The 21,339-nt window shown below is 35.5% G+C and overlaps 1 pseudogene; it reads right to left on the reverse strand.

Annotated features, from left to right (window-relative positions):
* Positions 1–4,635: 4,635 nt before the first annotated feature.
* On the reverse strand, positions 4,636–20,868 carry LOC113280097 (annotated as a pseudogene).
* Between the last annotated feature and the right edge of the window lie 471 nt (positions 20,869–21,339).

The following is a 21,339-nucleotide window of genomic DNA, read 5'->3' on the forward strand; positions in this document are numbered from 1 at the left end:
GTCTGTCCTTGGAGATGTAAATAAAACTTCTCATATTACTTTCTCAAATTTTCTAACTTCAGACTCTTTGGGATTTGGTAACTGAAGAATGCATATGCTTGGAGAAGGGTATAACCACGTGCAAAGATGGTTCAAGTTTTAAACCAATCGGGAAGTAGATATGGTAAGTGATGACATGTGGGAGAGAATAGTGAACATTTTATTACAAATTGTATTCTTATCCGTTGATTAAGTTATCCAACCCGTTGCAAGAATAGAATGAGTACAGAACAATATGAAAAGATACGTGGATTCATTTTATCGCCGTGTATTTTACTGATATCAGTTCTTTCGAACAATTTACTATGTTCACGGATGTTTCCGGGCTTGCTTAGCAATGAGTGTTCTCTATGTTCTCTTTGGTTCCTTATAATTTGAATCATTGACTTTTTTTCCTATGTTTATGGCACCGTAATAGTTTCTCGATAAATATGTTTCATTCTCGGTGCAACGTCAATTGGAATACTTTTGTGAACTTAATGGAAGTCAAACGGTGGGTTTCGGATGTAGTGTTCGAGTCTCAAAAATGGAAAAGTAAAATTTTATTTGAATGCATGGTCCAAACAAAAGCCTAGACAAAAATGGTGACCGAGTATGTTCTATTAGAAAATATATTATACTGCTTTACTTATTTTTATTAAGAAGAATATCTCCTGTCATAATTATTGTAATGAGGAAATTATCTCCGCTATAACTTATTTATTAAGAACGGCTCTTGCAGCGACCGAAAGGTGATAAGGATTGGATCATTAACTGTTTTTTCTCTTCCTCTTTCTTTTCCTTTCTTTCCCTTTCTTGGTGGTAGAAGCTAGCTATTGGTCGTCTATTTTCCAAATGTTTAACTTTCCACTCTCTTCTCTCTACAGAAGCATTAAGGAGGGAATGCAATATGTGATTAAGGTAATTACTATTTCTCGATGTATATGTGCATATATTTTTCAGGTTTTATCTATAACTTTCATAATGGGTTGAAGTGATCGTTGATTTTATCTCAATTCTCGAGGAAAAAAAACCCTCAAAGCTTAACAGTAGTTTATTTTTTTATTTTTATTTTTTTTTTTGAGAAAAAGGTCTAACAATAGTTTTGGTAACCTTCAAAAGTTTCACACATAGAGTTAATTAGTGTTTGGATTCTAGATTTTGGTATGTCTTTGCGTTTGGGTCCTAAGTTTGTCCGTCTTAGTATTTGGGTCGTTGACTCGTTAGTCAATTAGTCAATCCGTTAGGATATCAACGTCCATCAGTGAAATTAGTTCATGAAATAAAGCACCATCCATTAGATCATCAAGTTTTTCATCAGCATGATCGTATCACAGTCTAACACCAAGGAGATTGTCAATGGAAAATGGGAGATGCAATATATCAATGACGAGTACTATTTTCTAGTAAGATTACTGAAGCCTGATTGTTTACATATTAATTAATCCATTCCCCTAATCTTCAATACTCAAATTCTACAGTAACCAGAGAAAAAAAAAAGAAAAAAAAATCAAACACATCGAACTAAATCAAATACTCACATCATTCAGTTTGAGTTTAAGCAAATTAAAACAACCTTGCCACTGTTTCACCAATTACATCATCAAGAAAAACATTAAATCACTTACCATTTCATTTCATCTTCAATTATCTTCTAATAATAGCAGTAGTGCCAAAATACACATAAATTATAGTCCAATTGAACCAATCAAAGCCCTATTTTATCCCCAAATTTCGCCTCCTAATTTTCCCCAGTTTTCCGCCCTAAAACCATCATCATACTTCCTGCCAGAATAGAATTCTTTTGGTCATAACCATTTTTTTACGAAACAACCATTATAAACTTTCAAATCATTTTCAGATCCGTCATTTAATTGAGCGGGTGCTGGTAAGGGTTCCATTTCTGAATTTTCCTCTTGAATCTAGCCATTAAGTGCTTCTCCTACCACATCGCTGTCACCACCATCAACTCCATTTCCCACATATCATCATCTCAATTTGAAAAGACCCCCAAATCCAGTTTGAGATTAGTAATCATCTTATTAAAAATCAATCTCGCAATGCTAAACAATTGAACTTCTGAGTTTTCAGATCGGATAGCTTACTTTCGTTGGTTTTATATCCGAGCAAAAATGATGGATTTTGGAGACGTGGGGCGTTTATTTAAGGGATAAATATAACCTCACTAACGGACGTTGATTTCTTAACGGATTGACTACTTGACTAACGGGTCAACGACCCAAATGCTAAAATGAACAAACTTAGGACCCAAACGCAAAGACATACCAAAAGCTAAGACCCAAACACTAATTAACTCTCACACATATTACATTTCCATTATGGTCTCATTTCAGGCTTTTCACAATTAGAAAGGCAGCGAGAAAGAAAAGGCTCCATATCAATTTGAAAACGACATAACGAAAGGCTCTTTGGCAAGTCCAGCAATAATCTGTAGTTGTGCATCAATGTATAAAGCGCTGAGGTGATTCACAGTTAATGACTTCATGTATGTCTGGGAAATACTTCGTAAACAACAGATAAGTTTCAGCATATTTTAGCAATTGGCATTCTCTTTCCCCATATCATCATTTATTATTCATTTTTTCATCATTTTCTTGGAATGACAGTTTTTTAATATGCTTCAGGTGGCTTACCACTTTAATTTATATATATGTTCTCTCCGTGTCTATTGACATAATATTTTATGTCAACCAATATGTATAAATGGTTTCATGTTAAAGAAGTTCCATGCGTAAATTAATGATCAACCATTATGAATTAGCACTTCTTCTTAATTTTGGTTCAGTTAATGAACTAGCCCGTCCATTTGGACGGGTTTACAGAACTTGTAAAGAAATATAAAGAGATGGAGTATATATACTTACCATCAGAAGAAGATGACATGATGAAAATCATGGCAAACAATAAGAATGTGTTGATGAGGAGAACGTTAATCTTAGCCATGATTCAACCTTCTTCTTCTTTTTTCTTTTTTTTGCAAATGCTTTTGATTTGATGATCAGATACTAGCTAACAACATCTACTTATAATCAAATATTTTGCGTTACTCAATATTATAATTTTAAATTAACTGTCTGCCAACTGAGCTATAATTAAGAAGATATATATTGAAATATATCATATATGTATCACCGCTTCCCTCCCTTGAACGGAAAACTAATATGAAAACAAAATCTTTTGGGAGATCTGCGACTTTCCTTAGCATGCAGGCCATGTGCTGCCCGTTAGGAGTATGAACGGTTTGGTTTGGTTTGGCTGGGTTATTCAGAACTGGATCTAATTGTACTGTCCGATTTTGATTCTCATTAATTCCGCTTCTAATTTAATGGAGTTTAGAATCGATAAAGTAGTTCGAGTCCTCCAAATTAAGAAGGTACTGCCTTGATCTATCAGGGACATCTGATCTACGCTGCCATTTGTTTTCAACGAAAATAGTGTTGTTCTAACCGGATGGATGGACGACTGAGAATCCACCAAATTACATGTCGACTATGTCAATCAATGATGGCACACGGCTAATCAAACTAACGGTATATATGAAATGATGATTAAAGCCGTCTCAATTGATGATCGATATTATCGTAAAACGTGCAAACTTGCTTGTATTACGCACCTTAATTAATGATTTTATTAATTGAGACAGCTTACTAACTAGAGCGAGTCTAGACTCACCTAATCAAATCACCGTGAATCACACCGAGAAAGGAATGAACGGAAGAAAAAAATTCTCTCTGCATTGGGATGGTGAACGGGCAGATGTGGGCCCCATTTTTTATTTCAAGCGGTGATATTCGCCGGAGATATTCACGGTCAATCTAGACTTTCTGTACTAACTAAGGATTCCGTATTTTGGTTATCCAATCAATGCATTAGGTGGAAATCAACCAATGAATGAGAATCTTTTCCTAGGTTTCAGATTCTAACGTATAATTATTAACTAAGTAAACTATTTGCCGGCCAACTTGTCAATTTTTCCAGTTTAATATTGTGTCGGTATAGTGTCTGGCCTCTCCGTTGTCGGGTTTGATTGGTCTAGATTTTTCGAAACCTAAACCAAACCAAACCAAACCAACCAACATTCACCCCTAAGCAGATTATCTATACCAGAACACACACTAATACTAGTCGATGAATGAAACACGAGTCCATAAAAGGAGTTCATCGCCGAAAGCACACCCAGAAAACCGGCTCAATGGAGAGGTTAAGAAGAGTTCACTACGGTTGCCAAGCCGCTGCATGATGGAATAAGATGGTACATCTCTGGCTACAAGGTGATCTAAGAGGGATTTTCAACTACCCCAGCTCGTAATGGACGCTAATCAAATGCCATTCATTATGTCCCAGTACACACACGGAAAAGAAAAAGAAAAGGAGCTACAGTATGCACAACAAGGTGGAGTTCATAGAGCTGTGAAATGCAATATAACAATTGAAAGTTAACACTATAAATATAAATATGAGCCATTTTCCGTAATTAAGACATAAACCGTAATCTGCATATTCGTTCATCAAAAAAACAAAAAATGTGGAATCATTTTCACACAAATCTACGACTATATATATAGGCAGCCAAGGATAATTTTAATTAGACCAGTGTTATCTTGGGTAGGTCCCGCTAACAGAAATGTCGTTAGCAGAATATGATTTTGAGTTGCTCCTAGAATGTTCTAAAGGGTTGAGCTTACTCAATGCTGGTATGCTTCCTTCAAAAAACTCTGGTTGTGAAGGAGATGTTAGAGTGACCGAGTAGCTACTGAGCATCAAAACAACACAAGACATGGTGGGTCTATCTTCGATATTATCTTGCACACATAACAATCCAATATGTATAACCCTAATCACTTCATTTCTTGAAGAACAGTGGGATAAAATTGGATCCATCAGCTCCAAGGGTGTACTTTCTCTCCAATTTTTCCATGCCTGCATTTAGGAAATTCGAGGAGGTTAGTTGTAGATTGACAGAGGTATTCTTTTCTTCCTTTTTTTTCTTATTTGAGATGGAACATTTCGTCAAGGGGTTCATACTTACATAGCTTAAAAGATCTGGTGTTGGAGATGACCGATGAGAACTGGTAATCTTACGACCACTTACGATTTCCAAGAGCAAAACCCCGAAACTATAAACATCTGACTTTACAGAAAATAGTCCACGCAATGCATACTCGGGGGCCATGTAACCACTGTAGATCGTGCCGTCACGTTATTTACAAACAGTTAAAGGTTTTACGTAAAACATACGTTTTTGCTGAACACTACTATACTTACAGTGTTCCAGCAATTCTACTTGTGTTACCCTATGTTTGATCGATCTCGAAAAGCTTAGCCAGCCCAAAATCTGCAATTTTCGCTTCCATTTCTTCAGTTAACAAAATATTACCTGCTTTAAGATCCCTGTGAATAATAGTAAGCCGAGAGTCTTCGTGAAGATATAAAAGTCCCCTGGCAATCCCTGCTATGATTTTGTAGCGCTTTTCCCAATCCAAAAGAATTTTTCTTCTGGTATCTGCACATTCTCATCAGTAACAGTTAAGCACATCATGAAAATATATAGGTGATTTTCAAAACAAAAGGGAGACATATATAGGGCCGCCGTGGGCATACCAAAGATGTACTTGTCGAGACTTCTATTGGCTACATGTTCGTAGATGAGTATCTGCTCATGGCCTTCGAAACAGAAACCCAAAAGTCTGACAAGATTTCTGTGTTGAAGCTTATTTAACAAAACCACCTCGTTCTTGAATTCTTGCAAACCTTGTCCCGAATTCACAGAGAGACGTTTTACCGCTATTTCTTGCCCATTTTGAAGCTTACCCTGTTAATGTTTAAGCAGACTTAAGAAATATTTACCTGCTTACCAACTATTGCCTTTAATAAGTAGTTATTAAGTTTCAACCACACTGTTTATGATGACCACGGGAGAGGCTTAGGTACTCTGGAAATCCATCGTGGAGATACAAAATTAGTGGGTAAATTGGAAATTTTTGTTAGATATTCTGTTTTATTCACAATTTTAACACTTTTGTAATTGCAAATAAAACCTTTATTACCATACTTATATAGGAAAATATTTAGGCGCAAAGCGGTAGATGTGTAACGCATGCATCGACCATTTTCAAAATCAACCATTTAAAATTAATAGTTAAAATTAAAATTGGGAGATGGTGAGGTTTGCTATCTTAGATTCTGCTTATTTTTAGTAATAATATAGAGTTTTATAAAATGAACATACATATCACAAAAAAATAGCTTTAAATTTATTGTTATTTGAGTTTTATAGAAAAATTAGGGCTAAAATTATAAGATAATGTATGAATTTCAAGGGGCTTTTATTCATGGTAAACAAATCCTTGATGGTGTTCTAATTGCCGACGAGTGTGTTGATAGCAGATTGAAGGCTAGGAAACCGGGAATCCTTTGCAAGATTGACATGGAGAAAGCTTTTGATAATGTTAATTGACAAGCTTTGTTCACAATTTTACAGAAGCATGACTTCGGCGTCAAATGGATTTCTTGGATCAAATGGTGTGTAACTTCTACTCATCTTTCTCTTCTTGTAAACAGCAGTTCGACTGGAAAGTTTAAACCAAGTAAGGGTTTGAGACAGGGCGATTCATTATCACCGTATTTGTTTCTTTTGGTGGTCGATATTCTTTCTAAGTTGATTAATGATGCGGTTGATAGAGGTCAGATTTCTGGTTTCAAAGTGGTTGATCATGGTACTATTATCTCTCATCTTCAATTAGCAGATGATACTTTTATTTTCATTGATGCTTCGGTGGAGGAAGTCAGACATCTTTTAATCATTCTGGCAGTTTTTGAAACTATTACGGGTTTGAAGCTGAATTTAGATAAGAGTATTTTGATCAGTGTGGGAGCAGATGAGGTGATCGATGTTTTAGCCAGAGAGCTAGGTTGCAAGACAGAAAAATTGTCATTTACTTATCTTGTGATGCCGATTGGTGCACATTGGCGTAATACTTCTGTTTGGGAACATGTTATGCTCAGAATGGAGAGAAAGCTAGCATCTTGGAAGAAAAGGCAACTTAATAAAGCAGGTAGACTAATTCTTATTAAGAGTTGTCTTACGAGTTTACCTATTTATTATTTTTCTCTTTTTCATTTACCTGTGAGCGTGGAAAAAAGAATGATTACTATTATGCGTAATTTTTTGTGGGGTGCGGTGTAAGGTAGAAAGAAATTGGTGTAGGTTTCTTGGAAGAAGCTTTGTGTTCTTAAGGTGAATAGGGGTCTAGGCGTGAAAAATTTGAGGAGAATTAATCAATCTTTGCTAGTTAAGTGGATTTGGAGATTTTCGAAGTGCAAAACTAGTCTATGGAGGAGGTTGGTAAATGAAAAATTTGCTCATAATAGTAATTTTTTAATTCCTGATGTGGATGATAAGACCCAGGTTAGAAGATTGTGGAAGAACGTTAATTACTAACATGGTGACGACGGTTCAAAATATGGAGACTTTCACGGTAGAAAATGGTAAACGCATCCGCTTTTGGAAGGATCGTTGGTCAGATAGGTGGAAATTACAAGACCTTTTTCCTGTGGTTTACCAGGCATCTAAGGCTAAGGATGCAACTATTTATGACTGATAGCAAATGGAGTTTGGGTTTGTGATTTTAAGAGGCCCCTAAATTCTAATGAGCAATTAGAATGGAATCTTTTGAGGCGCGACTTAAATCGTGTCCTTGAGCTTGTTGAAGCTGATGATGAGGTGGTGATTATGGAGAACTTTAATACCTCAAGATGTTACGAAATACTTTCAGGTAACCTTGAAGAGTGCGGTTTTGATAAGTTTCTTTGGAAAGGTAACATTCCAAACAAGGTGAGCTTTATTATTTGGGCTACTTTTCATGATTCGTTACCTACCAGGAATATGTTGCGACATTGAGGTGTGAACATTGATCGTGAGTTGTGTGCTTTATGAAACAACGTCAGGTAGTCAGCAAATCATATGTTCATTCATTGTAAGTACTCTTCTGAGATCTGGAATTATTTCATCGAATCCTTTAGGATAGCTTGGCCATTTCCAAATACTTTGATTCAATTGTACGAAGCATGGTCTAACAATGTGTTGCAAGGGAGAGGTAAGGATGTATGGAAAATCTTTCATTATGCGGTTTGTTGGATTTTTTGGAAGGAGAGGAATGGAAGAGTTTCTGGAGAACGTCACAAGAGTGTGCAAGAAAATATTGATTTGGTAAAACAATTGGTAGTCTTATGGTCTTGTGACAACGATACTTTTAAGTATATTGATCCTACCTTAATTTGGAGTAATTGGGGTACTCTAATGTGTATGTAAATTTCGTTGTATTAACCTTGGATTGATCCTTGGTTCTCTTTTTTCTTTTAATATAACCTTCTCTTCGAAAAAAATAACATCGTTCACTTATCCTTCCTCTTTGTGAATTTGATCTCCCCTCCATTAAAATCTTTGCAGAATAATGTTATTTCACTAATCATTTTTCGTATTCATATCATGCCTAATGTTATTATAGACGAAAACTAGAAATTTCTTTTTGCAATTATTTCAGTTATGTTACCGAGAATTTATTATGGTTTAAAATTTGAGTATTCACCAACTGTCCTTAGTTATCATTGGTGAAAACTAGAAATTTCACAAATATTTCTATTTTGTTAAAAGAAACTTATTATTACGGGTGAAAACTAGAATTTTCTACTATTTGTTATGTGGAGAGAAGAGTAATTTTAGGAAATATGAACTTGTTATCATACCTTTTTCGTAAATGTTTTGGTAAAAGCGAAGATTTTTTGCTGGGACTGAAGTAGTATTATTAACAAGGAATTAGGGGTTTTATCCGTAATCCGCGGATTTAACCGGGACCAACCATGTTGTTGCGGATGGATGTCCGGACCGTTTGTTAATGGGCTGGGTGCGAATGAGATTTTTGAAATCCAACGAATTACGGATCGGACACGGATATAACCTTGAAAATCCGTTGGACATCCATACCCGTTAGATTAAGGGCATTTATATAGTTTCTAGAAAATATAAAAACAATGTTGGAATTTTTAAGGTGTTTGCTTGGAGTGTTGTCCATGACATTTTTATATTTATATACATATATAAAATGGGTAGGTTCTATAAGAAGTCATCTATATAGACTTTATTTTTTCATTATAAATTTTAATTAACACAAATCCATTGGATTATCCACACCCAATCCGTCCATCTGTTGGATGCAAATCCATTGGATGTTGGATTGGATGCGGATGCCGAATTTGAAATCCGTATTGAATTGGATTGGATGCGGATGAGGTAAAAACTAGTCCATACCGGCCCATGCTTACCCGTGGACTATGATTGGTTTTTGATACATGTGATCTTATTGGGCTTGTAACGCTGAAAATAATAATTGGCTCTTGGGTTTGTAATTGGGGAACTTAGGCGCAGGCCCAGAATTCTTTTTTTTCTTATCGCCAGGCCCAGAATTACTTTTCCCTACAGTCGCGCCCAACATTATTTAAAATCATTAAAAACGTGCAGAGTTCCTCAATTACCCTTCAGCGGTTTTATTAACTCCCAAAAACGGACGGAACCATTTCTTTTCTCTTCTTCTCATTTTTTCTTCATCCGTTCTTCTCAGTTTTTCTTCATCCGTTTTTCTATTCCTATTCCTCCATAAACACTGTAACGGATGATTGATTATTGAAGTTGATCAAACCCTAAAAATAAATTTCAAACTCTAAAAAACATTAACCCTAGAATTCAGTAGAACCAAAATGAAAAAAGGAAAAATGAAGTCGAAGAAACAGAAAAAACCCGGTGAGATTTATAATTAGCTTCATCTGTCAGTGTTTAATTTTGTTTTTTTTGAATTTATTTTTTTTAATCCTGAATACCCATAATTTTTTTTGAGTTATCACTTTATTCTTATTCGATTTTAACATAATTTTCTCCTCAATGTGATTTTACCTTCTGATGTTGAAGATGAACAAGAGGAAATTGATAGTGTCGAAACACTGAAGGAGATGCAAATCAAGGCAAAGAAAGCAAAGAAATATGCACCAAAGGAAGTATTGGGTGATGCAGATAATGAGTATGATAATACAAATGATGCCGAAGATGGTAAAATTTGCTTTGAATCTAATAAGCAATGTGTTATCTATAAACAAGGTGCGTTGAATTCCTTCATGTTCCTGTTATGCATCAGTTATGCACCTTAACAAAAATCAATGCATGACATATTATTCAGTTCCAATATTCAATGCATGACTAGTTATGCACCTTAATATATGCATAACATGTTATGCAGCCTAATATATGAATGCATGACCGGTTATGCATTTTTCAATATTGAAAAGGAGTTAAGCAGGGTTGTGTTTTTAAATGCATAATAAGTTATGCACCTTAACAAATCAATGCATGACATATTATTCAGTTCCAATATTAAATGCATGACTAGTTATGCACCTTAATAAATCAATGCATAACATGTTATGCATTGTTTAGACTTGCTGCATCACAGGTTATGCATATAAAACAATGTTGTTATATTTGTTATGCATTCCTTTGTTGTTCTAAATAGCAGTTCTAAAATGCATTTTTTTTTGTTCTTTTTTTACGCAGTTAAACCTAAAACCAAATCTACAGTTCAAGGAGGTACTTATAGAGCAGGTTTCCTTAGGGTAGGTCACTTGTTTAGTAATATAAAAGACACAGGTGGTTTGAATCCGTTGCAGGCTAACATGATGAATGTGTGTGTGTTTGGAAAGTTCTATAACTAGTTATATGCTGCAAACATGGCATACTTGGATGGTAAGAGCAACAAGCTGATGGATGAAGTCTTTCTATCATATGACCATGAAGATTTGAATCAACATTCATTCAAGTTGTCTGAAAACAAGTCCATAACATCAACGTCTAGTGAGCTTGCTGTTACATTTTTTATTCCAAGAATTGAAGGAGACAGAGGAAATGATATTCTGACTTCGACGGCAGAGATAGAGCTGACTCAGTCACATCCCCTCGTCCAGCAATTCCCATTCAAAACAAAGCCAGGATTTATTAGCAAAGATCCCAAAGCACGGGTAACAAAGGTGTGGATAGATGATATTGAAAGGCTGGTGTTGGAAAAACTTGATAAGAAAGGTCATGAAGAGGAAGTTGTCTGCCTTATCTTCCTTTACATGCTAGTCGTCTTGTTCTTTTGTCGTTCAAGTGGAGACAATTTAGATGTCTCGTATGTTGGTTTGGTTAAGGATTTGGAAACCATGGACTCTGTCCCTTTTCCTGATCTTATTCATGAACAACTGATGGAGAGCATCAAGACTGTCAAAAGAAACAATCTTCATATCAGAAATTGCAGTGGTTGCACTATATATTCTCTTGTGAGTTAGTTTTTTTTTTACTTTCATAACATCTGTCAATAAATATTACTTTCTTGGATACAGAATATCTTATTAGTTATTATTTTTTGCAGCTTTGGTTGGCTGAGCATTCTAACATAGATGAGAGATCATCGGACATCGTCAAGGTCATTTCCAATGCTACACCGAGAGCTGCGAAGTGGGACTTGGCAGCAATGAAGAAAGCAATGCTCAAGAAGAATATTACGTTCTTAAAGGTACCTGTTTGTGAACATTTCATGATTTATAATTGACCTTCATGCATCTATTACTGTATCTCTAAATTCCTTAAAAATGAATGCATAATAAGTTACGTTAGAAAAAAATGATAACTGCATAATAAGTTATGCACCTTAATAAATCAATGCATAACATGTTATGCAGACTAATATATGAATGCATGACCAGTTATGCATTTTCCAATATTGAAAAGAGTTAAGCAGGGTTGTGTTTTTAAATGCATAATAAGTGATGCACCTTAACAAAAATCAATGCATGACATATTATTCAGTTCCAATATTCAATGCATGACTAGTTATGCACCTTAATAAATCAATGCATAACATGTTATGCAGCCTAATATATGAATGCATGACCGGTTATGCATTTTTCAATATTGAAAAGGAGTTAAGCAGGGTTGTGTTTTTAAATGCATAATAAGTTATGCACCTTAACAAAAATCAATGCATGACATATTATTCAGTTCCAATATTCAATGCATGACTAGTTATGTATTGTTTAGATTAGCTGCATCACAGGTTATGCATATAAAAAATGTTGTTATATTTGTTATGCATCCTTTGATGAGTGTCATTAATCATGTTGCAATACAATGAGAAATTTAGAGATGAGTAAAGTGAAATGGAGATGGAATTCTGTGAACCAAGAAAACCAAGAAAACCAAGAAAAAAGAAAGAGATATATGATCTCGTCGCAATGAATCTTGAAGAGAACAGGGACAAGTATGAAAAAGCATTTCTGGATGCGATTAAGATCATTGAACAAGAAACATGTCCACCCGATTGTGCTGAAGCAAGGTTGCATATCATTGAAGCAAAGCTGAAAGACATGAAGCAGACTCAGGAGAGGAATAAACAGAGTGGAGTAGACTTCAATGAAAAGTTGTATAATTACGTGAAGGAATTGCTCGTTGATTGTGGCAACATAGAAGTGCAGGAGGAGTCATCAGGTGGAACTAGTGTCAATGTATCATCAGCTGAGCCAAGCGACCCACTGAGCCAAAACTTGCCAAGGAATGAGACTCTTGTTGAACTGGTATCTTCAACTGAACCACCTACACAAGAATCAGTTCCAGAAGTTATCAGACTCGATAGCCAAGACCAAACGGCTAGTCAAGGTATCCAGTCTTCACCTTTCAAGTTCATGGACATGGAAAAAGTTGTTAATCTCTCCAGCGACGACAAGGAAACAGAAACTCAAGTGGAATTGGAGACAACACCAAATATAGAAACAACACAAGAAAGACTTGAAGCACAGGAAAGAGACTTTTTGGCCGGTGGTGATGATGACATTCTTCAAGAAACTCAGAAGAAAGCAGAAGAATATGTGGTGCCCACATTTAATCTGCATTTATCACAACCTGCTGCTGCAATTAAAGATGATGCTGGTGGACCACAAGAGCAAGCTGAAAATCTGCAACAACCCGCTGTTGAGATACCACAACATCAAACTGAAGAACCACAACAACCAGAAGAGCCAGTGGCTGAAAAGCCACAACAAGTAACTGTTGAGATGGTTGTTGATGCAGAGAAGGAGATGGTGGTTGAGAATCCTTTAACTCCTGGTGCCACACAAGATGCTGAAAAAGAAAAAGGCTATAATGAAGATGCTGAGATGGAGACCGTTTCAAAAAACCTGGTACCTAAAATATAACATCTTTTATTATGGTATTTTTATTAATGTCAAATCAACAATGTACTACTTATTATTTTTAATCAACAATATAAATTGTTTACTATATTGTTGTTTTGTTGTTTAATCAACTATTTACTTAATTTCATAATAAACTGTTTATATCTAACACATTTTAGTTACATGAATCTCTAGGAAGAAGACGTAGGAGGGGAGTTTGTACCAAGAACAGAATTTTTGAAGAGGTCGCCATTGAAGAAAAAGTCAGTATTGAAGCGAAAAGAAAACAAGGAAGAAGAGGATGGGAAGCAACCAGGAAGCAAGGTAAGAAGAATCAAGGAAAGGACAACATCGAATCAAAGGACAACCAGTGTACTACTCAAAGATTGTGAGCTAGGGAAGCAGAAGAAGCAAAAATACAAGCCTGATGAGAATAAAGTTGAAGAAGAAAATCCCCGTACGTCTGCTGGCTTGCCATTCAAAAAATTACCTCCGCTGGAAACAATGGAATGCTTTCAAGATTACAAGGATACAATAGAACCATCCATGATGGAAGTACTGGAGACATACTTTGAGAATGCCAACAGCCTGTAAGTACATCAAAATTACCTTTATGCTTGTTTGCATAATATGTCATGCAGCTCCCAATGTTTAATGCATGGTTAGTTATGCATTGTTTAAAATATCTACATCACATGTTATGCAGCTCCAATGTTTAATGCATGTTCAGTTATGCAAAAAATGTTGTTATATTTATTATGCTTGTTTAAGAAATCAATGCATTACAGGTTATGCTTCTTATGAAATAAATGCATAACAAGTTATGCTTAAAAAAAAACCATGCATAACACAACCCTCTAGTTTATGGTTCTGCCGCATGTCACTTGAATAAAACATCTCACCAATTGTGTCTTATGTCATCTGCAGAAATTCGGCTTGGAGTATCAGAGAAGGAGAAGACCCGTACTTGTGGGATATTCGGATTCACGGAGATATAATAAGGCAGCTAATGAACAACGAATAATTAGAAGACCAAGTAGTACGCTACTACAGTTATAGGTTGTTCAAGAAGCGGGAAAATGAAAAGATGGCTGATAGTGTTGAACATAGGTATGCGGAGTCTGCATTCATGACGCCAGATGCTTGGGTAAGTCAAGAAAATAAAATCATTTTGCTACATAACAAGTCATTCTGGCATATTATCTTATGCCCATATAATTACTTCAGCATAAAATGTTATGCAACTAGATTGAACTGCATAACAAGTTATTCAGCATTGTTTTCTACACCTGTTGTGCACCCTTTCAATTGCATCCACTAACTTTTTTTTCCTAAAAAATATTTCTTTTGCAGTTCTTTGTTAAAACAAAGGAGAAAGATGGGATTGCCAAATTTGTTGGAGAATTCATCTTGAATCTCCCTATTGAAGTTGAGAAAATGTTCATTCCAATGAACTATATGACAAAGTAAAACCCTGCTGGTACACATTGGACATTGTTAGAGTATGACTTTTCAGAGGGTGAGTGGAACTACCATAACAGTGTTGAAGGATATAAATCTAACTGCAAGAAACAAGCTCTCATAATGGCAAAGGCTTGTATGTCGTATTTGATCCAAAGATATGATGAACTGAATCTAACACCACAAATCGTGGATATAAAGCGGGAACCGCTTGTATACAAGTATATTTTTACCAAGATTGTTCCTGAACAAGGTCATCACCCCGACTGCCTCATATTTGTATGCTATTATATGAAGATAAGCATGAAGTCTCAAGTCAGGGACAAATGGCTGAAGTTGGGAAAGGAAGATGCAGTAGAAAAAGCCAACAAGAAAAGAGTAAGTCTGGTATTGAAAATGCTGACGAATCTTAGAAACAGTTGGGAGATAGATGCCAATGAAGACATCTGGGATGATATTGCGCGTCAATGTGATGAAACTGAGCGTCAAATGTGAAGTTGTGCATAATACAAAGGCTCAAACATAACTTTGTTTTAACAACCTGTGTGTTGTTGGTAGGTTGAGAAATTTAACTTGGGAGTGAAAACTAATGGGAAAGTAGTTAGTAGTTCTTGTCAGAACAACTTATGTTATCTTGTCAATGTTTATATATATATATTTATTATATATCAATGCTGGTTTCATTGCTTCTATTTGCTGCAATCTTATTTCATTTAACTGTACTATGATATAAATCTTACAAGGAAAATGAAGGAACAACAGGTTACATATAAACATCTAAATAACAAGTTATGCAACAAAATAAACCTGAATAACATGTTATTCCTAATAAAATAAATGTGCATGACTTGTTAGGCAGACGCATGACTTGTTATGCAGATGCATGAAGGAACCACATTTGCATGATTCGTTATGACGCCATCTTTAAAAGAATAAATGCATAACATATCGTGCATCGTCGAAAAACAATGCATAAGAGATTATGCATCATAAAAACTAATGCATAACAAGTTATGCATCATAAAAAACTAAAGCATAATCCATTATGCATTTAAGAATAAAAATGAAAACGTTATCTGATAGAAGCAGAAAAACACACAGTGCAAAAAAAAAAAAGTATTTTTCATAAAACCAATACAAAAAAGAAACTAAGTACATAAAAAGTACTTGTTCATAAAAACTAATACAGAAACTAATGAAAGAAAAATGAATAAGGTTCAAAGATAAAAGTAATAGTCTGAAGAAACAAACAAGATAATTGCTCTTCTATAACTTCTCTTAGGCTGCTTCGGCGGCTTCGGAGGCTTCTTGTAACATGTAGGATTCGTACATGTTTGCTTGTTATGATGACCAAGCTCAAAACAATTACCACAGCGAATAGCTCTCCTGGGCGGCTTCTCATATCTGCTCAAATGCCTATTAGCTTGTGGTCTCCCTGGCGGCCTCCTAACATCAGGTACATCGATAATATCATTACCTTCATAAACTTCAGGCATGTTATAGTTCGGAATAGGATGAATTGCATGACTGTAGGCATTATTGAAGTATGAAGTAGTGAAATAAGGTTCAACAAAATCATATGGATTAGAACCAGACATTATTATCTATGCGAAAGCATGCACACATGGAAACCCATAGACGCGCCACCTCTGAAAGGTACATGTCCTTGACTCAAGGTTAACACTATGAGAACTGTCCCCTCCTTCCACTTCATAAACATGAGTATCGGACTGTATAACCAGCCAGGTTAAACCCCCATCAATAAGAGCCTTCATCTTATTTTAATTCTTCGGTGTGAGAATTGTTATGAAACTATTACCCGTATTCCGCCTTTCTAACATCATACTCATCACATCCTTCCTTATCTGATCCAGAAGAGCATTTGCAGGGAGCTTCTTGTGTACCTTCATCCAACTATTGAAGGATTCAGCAAGAGTAGAAGATGTCCTACCATACCTACAACCCTGGAAAAAGGCATTTGACCACTTCTATGGAGGGATATCTTCAATATAGTCGGAAACCCAACCACAACCAAGACCCCTAATAGTATCGATGGCAGTTTGGAAACCTTCACGACTAAGAGCATAAGCAGCAGCTTGAAATGAATCAATAACTGCACCATACCTTTCGTCAGATGCATTAATAGGTAGGTTCATCTTAAGATGATAATAGCAGAAACTATGGAAGGCTCCAGGAAAGTAAAATGTAATCGCTTTCTTTAATCCTTCTGCACGATCAGATAAAAATATGATTGGCCTTTGATCATGATCAAGAACATTACTCAAATTCCTCATGAACCATTCCCAGTTATCATTATCTTCACCAGGTACCAGGGCCATGGCTAGTGGGAAGAAGCCTGCACAGAAAAAAAATATAAAATCAAGCCAGCGTCTACATGAAGTATGTGCAGCTAAAATAATGCATAATGGCTCATGCATCTAAACTAAATAATGCATAAGACATTATGCATCTAAAACAGAAAATGATGCATAACAAGAAAAGTGAAAAAAAATAATGCATAATGTCTTATGCATCTAAACTAAATAATGCATAAGACATTATGCATCTAAACTAAATAATGCATAAGACATTATGCATCTAAAACAGAAATGATGCATAACCAGAAAAGTGAAAACAAATAATGCATAAGACATTATGCATCTAAACTAAATAATGCATAAGATATTATGCATCTAAACTAAATAATGCATAAGACATTATGCATCTAAACTAAATAATGCATAAGACATTATGCATCTAAAACAGAAATGATGCATAACCAGAAAAGTGAAAACAAATAATGCATAATGTCTTATGCATCTAAACTAAATGATGCATAAGACATTATGCATGTGCATAAAAAAGGATGCATTATCAGAAAAATTACCATTTTCAGCATTGATAGCGGTTGCAGCCTTGAGGCATCCTATATATGTCCCTGTAAGAAAGGTAGCATCGACATAAACTATGGGGCGAAGGTAACGGTAACCATGGATTCATGCCCCGAAAGCAATAAAAAGACGCACAAACTTATTTGAAGGTGCTTCATCTTCTAATTCAGCTGAACTATCCTCGTTCGCTTCAGGTTCATCCGTTTGAACTTGAAAATCAATCCAACTCCCACGATTTATGCTGCGAATGGAATCTACATACCATGAAAGATGCGAATACGACATGGCTTCATCACCAAATATATCCTCATACACTTTCTCTCTTCCGTTGTAAGCTTGCTAGTATTTCACATTGATCCCGTAGCTAGTTTTGAAAAACTTTGCCAAATCAGATGCTTTGAAACTCAGGTCACTTCGGATTTCATCCTTGATCAGACTAGAAACAAATTTACTGCTGAGCCTGTGGAAAAGCCTTTCAGTTCCAACACCACAGGTATGACTGCTCTCATATTTCTTAACCTTAAGCATCCTGTTTTCAACATCAACAGTACAAACCTTATACTCCCAAGGGCAATTTTATTTTGAGCATTTTGCATAGAACCTGCTAGGTTCATTCTTCTTATATACAAGAACACTCCCAGCTTTTAACTCGTATTTCTTCACTACGATACGTACCTCTACTACACCTCCAAAAAACACTTTACCAACTTCACCAAGTAATTTATCCCAACCTTCAGTCCTAAGAACCTTGTTAACAGGCACAGAACCATCTTCAAGGAAATTCACCATAGCTTGTTCGGGTTCAGGTTCTATTACACGACTACTTGAAGCTCTACTACGACTTCTGGAAGAATTACAGCCAACTTCGACAAGTAAATCAAAGCTCTTCTGACCTTTACAGTGGCAACGAGATACAAAACATTGAAGCAGAATATCAGAATCAACTCGCACAAACTTGCTTCCATCATTAAAGTAAAATCTGACATGATGCGGTAATAAACGAGTCCAGTTCTGGCAAACAGCTGTCTTCAAAGACTCCAAAGTTGTGTTGACATCAACAGGATGTGCTAAGAATTCACTGAAGTAGTGAATTACAGCTAGTGCACTACCAACAGGCATTTTCACCCTGCAAAACACAAAAGACAAAAAACCAAACATATCTATCCTGCATATTCCTTCACAAAAATTCTTACTCAAAATTAAAAGATCAAATCAACAACAGCAAACAATCTACATTAACCATAATCAGATGAGAAATCAACAGGATATCAAAATCAATAACAGATAACAGATCAAAAATAAGAATGGAAAAACAAATCAAATAAAAAATCCAACAGAACAGAAGCAAAACCTAGTAAATTGGTATGTCAACATCGGAACATGAAATCGAAACAAAAAAATTTAATCGAAAAGATCTACATTGATGTTAACAAATTCAAAACCTAGAAAATAAACAAAAACAAGCTCAAAAGATCTAAAAAACGATTCGAAAAACTAAATTAAGCTTCGGAAACCTAAAATAATAGATCCTAATCTTACAGAAACTAAAACATAGAATCGAATCAAGATTAAACAAAAATCAGAATCAAGATTGGAATAAAAACGAACGAACCTGAAGCTTTGCTGAGTAAATTGAATCTCTCTCGGTAATCAAGGACAAGTGAGGCTAAAGCTTGTTGAGTAAATTGGATCAATCTCTCGATAATCAATCTCTCGAAAATAAACAGGATTTTGAAACTGAAAGTGAGGCTAAACTGGGAAATAAAAAAGAAAATAAATGAATTTTGAAAACTCTAGGCCTGTAAATAATTTGTTGGCTGCTTTTGGGTGCGCCCGTCAGATTTTGTGAGGGTGGGTTTCACAGTAGGAAAATGTGTAAAAATGGGTCTCCCTGTAGTTTTCACTTTGTAATTCTTACCTTGTAGACTGCACCAAAACCACCCTCCCCAAGCTTGTTAGCATCAGAAAACTCATTTGTAGCATCTCTAATTGTAACCAGGTCAAATTGCAAAGAATCTTGATTTTCCATTGGATCCCTGGAAGCTCCTGCAGTAAAAAAGAAAAAAAAAATTGCACAGTTTTCATCGCCGGTTTCATATATTATTACTAGCATAGAAAATCAACATTAAACCAAAAAGTGAAAAGCTTAATTACCTTGAATGTCAGATTTACTAGTCACACTTTTCTTTCTCCTTAAGCAGTAAAAACACACTGCTACTAACACCAACGAAATTCCAACTACTACGGGAACAGCTACTGCAACAGTATTCACCGACGGTTCTGGCCCTGGCGGCGGTTCTGTTACCGCAATGTCAAGAAATTAAGCTCAAGTTTTCATGAGATCAACTAATTCATTCATCCTTAAAACAAAAGCCAAAAAAATAAATAAATAAAATAAACCTTTTCCAGAATCTGACGGCAGCGGCGACATAGAACCTGGAACTGTGTCCGGTGGCGGTGGCGGTGGCGGTGGTGTTTGTAATTCGTAGAACATGTTATCATCATATCTTATAAAACAACTTTGAGTCATCATATGTCCACTTCTTGATCCATTATATAAACTTGGAATTCTACCAATCATATCTTGTAAACAAGATGTACAAGAATCTCTTGACAGATCTCTAGTACATTGAACCATACCATATATTTTACTGAAATCATTATAGTTAAATGATCCAACATCAAACTTAGACGAATCCGATGAAGCATCAGCCATGAGATCATTCATCAAATTACCTAGTTGACCATTAAATATATCAAGATTATTAACCTTTTCCTGATTCGGAAACCAAACAAGCAAACTTTCATCAACTTCTCCGAAGAATCTAGTATTGGAGTAGCGTATAAGACATTCATAAAGACGAACATCGACGTCTATATGATTAGTACATTTCTGAATGACAACAACACTGGAAGAATTTAGACAAGATTTGCAAGAATCCATAGAAATATCACCTCGGCACTGAACAAGTCCGTAAACAGTATTGTTTGGATTAGTACCCACCGAAGTATTGAAAAATCCATGAATAGAACCATTTGAAACCAAAGAAGGAAGAAGAAATTTTCTGAGGTTGGTTTCGTATTCACTACCAAAAGTATAATTTGGAGTATTAGTAGGACAATGGAGAAAAATGTCTTGAGCTTGAATATGTAATCCACGTAATAAGATGATAAACAGAAATGGAATTTGGATAAATTCTGTTGTAGAGGGATTGTGAGTTAACATCTTTAAAATGTTTAGAATTTTCTTTGAATATTGATGAACAACATACTTCAACAAAAATATAGATATATTTTGATGTACTTTTTTATTCAACTTTGGACTTCTTGGACCAAAAAATTCCAGACGCGTATATTAAAGGCTAACTGGCCAATTGTCTATGGAACATTCTTTTTTTCTTCAAAACTATTAATTAAATTCCCGTTTATTGACTCAGAACTGATAAAGTAAGCTTCACTGTTTTGGGGTTGGACTGCTGGGTAAGGAAATCCCATCTCAAGCGTTTTGCCGTAGGTGCACTTTGTTTTACTTGAGGATGAGGTTTTGGATGCTTGGTAGGAGAAGGCTAAAGGATTGCTTTAGCATTTATGTAGTTGCAAGAAATCTTACAACCACATCCCTAATGAACTTAGATCAGATCCTAAGTAATCATGATCAAATTCTTTTATTATTTATCAAGTTCTATAATTGGTTATA

The sequence above is a fragment of the Papaver somniferum genome, chromosome 5 (genome assembly GCF_003573695.1).
Source record: "Papaver somniferum cultivar HN1 chromosome 5, ASM357369v1, whole genome shotgun sequence".
NCBI lineage: Eukaryota > Viridiplantae > Streptophyta > Magnoliopsida > Ranunculales > Papaveraceae > Papaver > Papaver somniferum.